This window comes from Geotrypetes seraphini, chromosome 4 (assembly GCF_902459505.1).
Source record: "Geotrypetes seraphini chromosome 4, aGeoSer1.1, whole genome shotgun sequence".
NCBI classification, from domain to species: Eukaryota; Metazoa; Chordata; class Amphibia; order Gymnophiona; family Dermophiidae; genus Geotrypetes; species Geotrypetes seraphini.
Genome location: NC_047087.1, coordinates 194,296,108 through 194,303,321, shown reverse-complemented (window position 1 = coordinate 194,303,321; position 7,214 = coordinate 194,296,108).

The following is a 7,214-nucleotide window of genomic DNA, read 5'->3' as shown; positions in this document are numbered from 1 at the left end:
TTTTTGAAAAATCTTGGCTGACGTGTAAGGATTATGCGAAGCAGGTTGTTTCTTCTCTTATCCAGGTGCTCCGGACGTCTTCTCCTGTGGCTTCTGCTTCCTTTTGGAGGTTTTTCCTTTCTTGGGTGCTTCTTAATGTTTGAACCACTCCAGAGTTCCTTTTTGGCACAGGTGTATTGCCGAGGGCTTAGCATTCAATTCCCTTCAGCTTCTAGTGCCATTCTTAGCTTGTTACAAGGGCTAGGTATATTGCTCTTCGCTTACTTCTCAGCTTCATGTAGTTCAGGTCCTAAACAGAGTGCGGTATATTCATGCGCCTCTTAGAAAGCCCGGTTTGGAGTACAATATTCACGTACTTCTTCTCAGTATACCGAAGGCTTCATTTCATCCTTGTCTTTTGGGACTCTAAAGGGCTGTGCCATTGAACATGGGGTTTCTTGTGGCCATGGCTTCAGCTCTGCAGTTTTCTATGTTGCAGGCCTTGTTCAACGGGGATTCCTATTTCTGATCTCCGAAATATGGGGTATCAGTTCGGATGGTACCATTAGTTCTTTCTAGGGGGGTGTCATCCTTTCTTTTATGTCATGCTCGCTTTTCCTTCCTTCTTCCTGGGAGGAGAAATTGGGAGCAGTGCTTTTATTCACTGCATTTTTTGATATGTACTTAGCGTTCTCTGTGAGCTCGGTTTCTAACGACTTTTAGTTGTTTATATCTCCTTTTTGCATTCTTCAAAGGACGCCTCAAACGTTTGGTGGCGTCCGAAGCCTCCATCGCTCAATGGGTCCAGGAGGACATTCTTTATGCTTGCTTGCTGGCAGGGAAGCGGTTAGCGAAAGAACTTCATGACCATTCCGCTGGAGCGATGGCTACTTCTTGGGCTCAGCCCAGAGTTTTTTTTCCTTGGAGGAGATTTGTCTCGTGGCTAATTGGTCTTCCGAGCGTGCTTTTTCTCCCCATTTCTGCTTGGATTTGGGGGCGCATGCGGTAGGGGCGTTTTGTTCTTCGGTTGTTGCGGAGGCGGCGTTTGCTTCCCACCCAGATTGAGGATTGCTTTGCTACATCCCATTGGTCTCTGGATTCATCTGCTGCTGTTGCTAGGGAAGGAAAAATTATGTTCTTACCTGTTAATTTTCTTTCCATTAGACGCAGCAGATGAATCCAGAGCCCCACCCTTTCTGGATATTGTCTCTCGGTTTTTTCTTTTGCAACTTTCGCAGTTTGTTATTATGGCAGGTTGTTTTCTGTATTATTGCATTTTGAGATTTGTTATGGGAAAGAAGTTTTTTACATGCTATGCCTATTGCTGGTTACGTGTGCTTGGGCAAGGAGCTATACTGATGAGACAGGAGGAGTGCCAGCCAATAGGACCACCTGTTAATCAGTTTCTCTATCTCCGCCTGCTGGTAGATGTGAGCTATCCCATTGGTCTCTGGATTCATCTGCTGCGTCTAAGGGAAAGAAAATTAACAGGTAAGAACATAATTTTTCCTTCCTCTGACTGCCTTCTAAAGTTCTAAATAATACTCCTGAAGGATTTGTGCAACAGGAAAAAAAAAATTCTGTGCACAATAATTGACTTTTGCATATTTTGACACAATAACAGTTCATAAGCTACCAAGTAATTATTTTAAACTATAATACAAAATTGTATAAATATATAGAATTTATAGTTTTTTGGTGCAAAATTAAAGTTGCTCCCTATTACTCTCTTCTGATCCACATCCTCTTCCATCTGCTCAGCTACTCTGCTCTGCCCTCACTACTTTGATCTAGGTACAAGGGTGAATCAAAAATTAAAGCAGTTGTTAAATTATGCAAAAACCAGAATAGAGCTAGCAAAATGCAATATATGTAATTGTACATTGCCTGTTGGATAGTTGTCCATGCACAGTGTGGTCGTGTAGTCAGGAAAGCAAAGATGCGAATGGAAGAAAAAATAGCTGACATGGTAAAACGGGGTGACAAGATATTTTTTAGATATATTAGTGGAAGCTATAAGAAATTTAATAAAATTAGGGAGCCATTAACTTTTTATTGTAATGAGTAAACACCATTTTCTATTGTAATATACACCGTCTAATGTTTGGGGGGAGGGGGAGGTATATTTTACATTATTCATAATGGGGAAATAATAGAGGAATGATAAGAGGGGAGGGTGGTAATTTTATGTATTGTAAGATAAATTAGAAAGATTGTCAAGTGATGTGTTTAATTGTATTATTTGTGCACTTGATGTAAGATTGAAAATGAATAAAGAATTTAAAAAAAAAAAATATTAGTGACAGGAAGAAGTGCAAAAGTGGCATTGTGAGACTCAAAGATGAAGGGGAGGAATATGTAGAAGCTGATAAAGAAAAGGCCGAATTGCTTAACAAATATTTCTGTTCTGTGTTCACAGCTGAAGTGCCGGGGGCGGGACCGCAGAAAATAAACGTGAATAGGGATGGAGAAGTAATAGATCCTGATTGATTTTCAGAGGGTTGTGTTTGTGAGGAGCTAGCTAAAATAAAGGTAGACAAACGATGTAGCCGGATGGTGGTACATCCTAGCGTTCTGAAGGAACTTAGGGAAGTTCTGGTAGCTCCATTGACTGACCTTTTCAATGATCTCTAGAGTCGGGAGTGTTACTGGAGAAGGGCGGATATGGTCCCTCTCCACAAAAGTGGAAGTAAGGAAGAAGTAGGGAATTACAGGCCGGTAAGTCTGTCTTCTGTGGTAAGCTAATTAATGGAAACTCTTTTAAAACAGAAAATGATCAAGTTTCTGGAATCCTGTGGATTACAGGACAAGAGACAACATGGATTCACTAGAGGTAGGTCTTGTCAGACAAATGTGATCAGTTTCTTTGACTGGGTGACCAGAGAATTGGATAGAGGATGTGCGCTAGATGTGGTGTATTAAGATTTTAGCAAAGCCTTTGACAGTGTTCCACACAGACGTCTAATAAATAAACTGAGTGCCCTCGGGATGGGTCCCAAAATGATGGGCTGTTTCAAGAACTGGTTGAGTGGAAGGTGACGGAGGGTAGTGATCAATGGAGATCACTCTGAGGAAAGGAATGATGCCAGTGGTGTGCCTCAAGGTTCTGTTCTTGGGTCTGTTCTTTTTAACATTTTATAAACGATATTGCTGAAGGGTTGTCGGGTAAGATTTGCTTCTTTGCAGATGATACCAAAATCTGCAATAGAGTAGACACGCCGGATGGTGTGAATAACATGAAGAAAGACCTGGCGAAGATTGAAGAATGGTCTGAAATTTGGCAGCTAAAATTTAATACTAAGAAATGCAAGGTCATGCATTTGGGCTGCAAAACCCCGAGTGAATGGTACAGTTTAGGGGGTGAAGAACTTATGTGCACAACAGAAGAACGGGACTTGGGTGTGATTGTATGTGATTATCTTAAGATGGCCAAACAGGTTGAAAAAGTGACGGCGAAAGCTAGAAGGATGCTAGGTAGCATAGGGAAAGGGTAGGCCAGTAGGAAAAAGGAGGTATTGATGCCCCTGTATAAGACTTTTGTGAGAACTCATTTAGAATATTGTGTACAATTCTTGAGGCCACACCTTCAAAAATATATAAAAAGGATGGAGTCAGTCCAGAGGAAGGCTACTAAAATGGTATGTGTTCTTCATCATAAGACATATGGGGACAGACTTAAAGATGTCAATCTGTATACTTTGGAGGAAAGGCAGGAGAGGGGAGATATGATAGAGACGTTTAAATACCTATGTAATTTAAATGCGCGAGTTGTGCCTCTTTCATTTTTTTTTAAATTCTTTATTCATTTTCAATCTTACATCAAGTTATGAGTTGATAGGCTCTGGAGTAATCTAAGGAAATACTTTTTTACAAAAAGGGTGGTAGATGCATGGAACAGTCTCCCAGAAGAGATGGTGGAGACAGAGACTGTGTCTGAATTCAAAAAGGCCTGGGATAGGCACGTGGAATTTCTTGGAGAGAGAAAAAGATAATGGTTACTGCGGATGGGATTTGCCTTTTATCTGCCATCATGTTTCTATGTTTAGTTGTATGGCAGTCACGAGATCAGAAACATGGACACTCCATTGCAAGATTGCACCATCTAAGAGCAATATGCAGTAATTCACTATCTTTGGGAGAGGGAATAAAACCTGTAGAAATTCACCATCAGATATTGACTCAGTAAGGATATAGCACCATGAATCAATGAAAGGTTTATTAGTGGGTAAAAAGGTTTAAAGCTGGAATAACAGGTGCAACTGACGATAGTTCTGGTCTCTCATCAATATCACACACAAGCACATTGACAGGGCAGATGCCTTGATTAGAGAAGACTGATAGATAACAGTGTCTCCAATTGGCTGCAAATTTGAATATCAGCTGTGGATCTGCATTTGCCACAATGCATTATGACTTGGGATACGGGAAAATCTGAGCATGATTGGTTCCTAAACAGCTTACGGATCTGCACAAGCAACAGCATGTGGAGGGTGCGACCCAGTTCATGAGACAGTATGGAAAAGATCCGAGTATTCTGGAGAGAATTATCACTGGCATTGAGACATGGGTGCAACCCAAAGAACAAAAGACAAAGCATGACGAAATAAAGGAAATGGTGCTCACCTTGCTTCGGGAGCAGCCAGAAAATTTCTCTGAATGAATACAGAAGCTAGTTGAATGATAGAACAAATGCGTTGTCTTGCATGAGGACTGTGAAAAGTGATATGTTCAATTTCTCACAGTTACTTCTATTAAGGCTTTTAAATGTATTTTGCTTTTACTTTTTGATTTACCCTTGTATATCCTCTATAATCAGTGTTCTCAGTGTTTCTTCTGTTGTGATACACTAAACACTATAGTTTTCAGCTGAAGAAAAGAAAAAAAACCAACACTATATATCATTTAATTGTTGCTAACAATGATCTAAGGGAAATACAGACACAATGGTGGGATACATCTTAAGATGCAGTGGGAGGGGCCTAAGGATCTGATTGGCTCAAAATAGAAAGCTTTTTTTTAATTTTTTTTTTAACAAAATACCTCTGGTTTCACAGTTTGCTTCATTTCTTTGAAGGTGTAAAAAACAAGTGGATAAAAGTGAGTCAGTTGAAATGGAGGGCCATTTTTGATATGATATCCAAATCTGAGTTTGGACTTTTTGCGGAAGATGAACAAAAATTCAGTACCAAACAGGCTCATTTTTAGAACTGCAAAACATCTATCTTTTTTCAAAAATGGCCATTTTCCAGATGTGCGTCTATCTTTTTGAACCACTTTTGAAAAAAACACACATCCAAAAGAAAAATGCACAAAAGAAGCCATTGGGATGCAGGAGGAGCTAGCATTTGTAGTAGACTGGTCACACAGACATCCCAACAGAGCAGTGGGGCACCTCAGGGGATACTTGAACATCTCACCATAACTCCCTTATATTGTTTGGTGAGCCCTCCAAAACCCACCCACCTATATGATGGTCCAGTAGGTTTGGTGGACTCATACGCTCCACCACAAGTACATAAAGTAGGATATGGGCCCAAGGTCCCCTTCTCTGCAGTCCACTGCACTAATGACCACTCCAGGAATCTGCTTGCTGCTCTACTAGGACTGCCCAGAACATTTGAAGCTGTTATACAGGCAGGTATGTACTGTTTTATTTAAATCTTTGGGGTGGGGTGGTTGAGAGGACATCAGTGACCACGGGGGAGTGTGGGGAAGGTCATGCTTACATCCCTCCAGTGGTCATCTGGTCAGTTTGGGCACCTTTTTGACACTTAGGGCTCCTTTTACAAAGGTGCACTAGCGTTTTTAACGCACGCACTGGATTAGTACACGCTAGCTGAAAAGCTACTGCCTGCGGCAATTTAGCGTACGCTATTCTGCTTGTTAAGACCCTAGCGCGCCTTTGTAAAAGGAGCCCTAATTCATTATTAAAGCAGGTCTAGCCCCAAATGTCCAAACTGTGCCCTGGACATATTCTAAAATGTTTAATTATGGCAGAGATTTACATGAACTGTGGATGAACAGCATAGAAATCCATCTAGAAAATAGATTTTGAAAATAACAAATTAGAATGGTTTGGTGAGAAAAATGTCTATCAACCCCTTTACTCCACTTTTTGGATATTTTTCTTTTTTGAAAATTAGCCCTGTAGTGTATCTAGATTTCCAGAAAGCTTTCGACAGATTTCCTAATCAAAGACTCCTAAGAAAATTAAAACATGGAATAGGAGACAATGTTCTGTTGTGGATTAGGAATTGGTTATTGCACAGAAAAGAGAGGGTAGGGTTAAATGACCATTTTTCTAAGTCAAGCAGGGTGACTAATGGAGTTCTGCAGGGCTCAGTGCTATTTAACACTTCTATTTATAAATGATCTGTATATTGGAACAAGTAAGGTGATTACATTTGCAGATGACAAAACTATTCAAAACTTGTTAAAACATATGCATACTTTGAAAATTTGTAAGAAGACCTTAGGAAACTGGAAGACTGGTCATCCAAATGGTCCATATTTTATAATTTAATATGATATACTGTATGTTTGTGTAATATGTTACCCATATTTTAGATATTTTTAACAATTTGTACATCGCCTAGAACTTTGAATAGGCGATTAATCAAACTATATAATAAACTTGGAAACTTGGAATGTGGATAAATGCCCTTGGAATGTGGATAAATGCAAAGTGATGCACTTTAGGAAGAAGAATCTGAATCAAGAGTTACCAGATGCTAGGGTACCATTATGGACAGTGGCACAATTCATGTTTCCTCTGCAAGTTCACCCAGACTAAATTTTGGCACTGTTTTGGCATTCCTCTCTTAGCCACCCTGCCTCATGCTGTCATAGAATCGACTTTTGATTTTACAAAGTTATTCCATTGGGAATGGCTGCATTGTTGAAAAACGCAGTGTTCGCACCCCCATTTGACATCTGAGTGAGTAACATCCCTGTGGTACGATTTTTTAGCAAGCCCAAGGACATTAGTTGTACATGTACAGGGGCAATTGTAACTATTTTATCTTTTGTCTTGCCTTTAATATGTTTTCACTCCCTCTTGGCTATGTCAAAGTTCACTTAGTTACCAATGAAGATTTTGATTATGCCTTTTAATGCTCATTATGAACCTCACTCTGTTATATAGGGCCTGTTTAACAAAGCTGCACAGCAACATCCCCGAAGCCCATAGAGATTTAAAGGGCTTAGGGGCTGTTACCGTGCAGCTTTGTAAAACA